Here is a 1,474-nt window from a genome sequence, read left to right as displayed (position 1 = left end):
TACCCCCCCGTGACTTAAACTGATCCAGCCATGACACAAGGATTATCACTACAGTACGCCCACAATATGCCTCAAATTAATATTCGTATATTATTCAAAATGAAATAGAGAAGATTCGTTATTACTGTTCATTTATGGTGAACATATGTGCTCAAAGAGTAAAAAAGTTTTGTCAAGGACAGTAACACAAAACAAGGGTAAAAGGAGCATCCCAGATTAACAACTGAAGAATAGTTTAGGTATAACATTTTTTTTAAGTAAATCGTAAAGGATATAGGGTTTTAATCTACTACAGTACATAATATTAAAACTCTTAGTATGAAAGAAAAAACTTCAACTCACTAAGAAAATATTTGCTTTTAAGACTACAGGAATGACCTTTTTTTAGTTCCAAAATTAGTACAGAGAGCTTAAATAGGTTTAATATTTTCATTTTAGTACTTTATAATTTCATCGAGCGGATTAGCAGTATATCATGAAACTACCAAACACATCTGCAGCAATAAATCATCTTCCATAACGTAAAGCAGGTGGTATTCAGGCATGTCTGTAAAATATAATGATATCAGATTTAGACAGCTGTTGAATAGTTTCTAGTCAAGTGGCAGAATTGATTCCTAGTGTGCCAAGTGGACCCAACATTCACTAGCAGTGAGAGTCATGCAAAGGCCTGTTGCTAAATTATTAAGGCTGCGCTGGTCTCTGATCAAATATTCAACAGATGGCTATGTTGTGTGCCATAGATAGCCTGTTTATGTCATTGTGTGTATTTGAGTATGTTGAGGAGAAAGAGAGACAAAGGCTGTATATTTGACTTCCTGCGCAACATCAACATTGCCAGTGAATAACCTGTTCTCCAACTCACCAATGTCAGCAGTCATTAACCCGACACAGACCTTAACACTTGTTTATCAGCGATATTTCTTTACAGATATGCCAACATATATGTTTTTAGAAAAAACTAACAAACAAAGCTCTCTGTTGCTGCCAGGACATTAAGTAATTTTTATTTGTATCTGAAAGTGCTTTACAATAAAAAATTAATAACAAATGAAAAATAAAAGGGTTTCTTCAACTTCATGCTACACATAATTGCACAATTTGCATAAAATAATACAGCAACAACCTGTCCTCCAACTACAGTTCCAGAAATGAGCCACTTCCAAAAGCTTGACAAAAAAGGTAGACTTTATCTTAAATTTAGAGGTGGCCACAGTTGATGCTCATTTAAGATCCTTTGGGAGATTATTCCAGAGTCTTGGTGCAATAACAGCAAAGGCACAACCCCGTTTTGAAATGAGCTTTGACGGTAGGTGGGCAATACTGAGTGGGAAGCAGGTCTTAGTAATCTTTATGTTGTATGGATACAAAATATACATGTTCAAGACTATTTAAGGCTTGAAAAACAAACAGTACAGTCTCATGATTTTAAGAAATATTTTAGTCTGGAGATTGTTCTCAGCTGGAAAAACTG

Source organism: Perissodus microlepis, chromosome 19 (genome assembly GCF_051167445.1).
Source record: "Perissodus microlepis isolate ML-2025 ecotype Zambia chromosome 19, ASM5116744v1, whole genome shotgun sequence".
In the NCBI taxonomy this organism is placed as follows: domain Eukaryota; kingdom Metazoa; phylum Chordata; class Actinopteri; order Cichliformes; family Cichlidae; genus Perissodus; species Perissodus microlepis.
Note: the sequence above shows the minus strand (reverse complement) of the source record.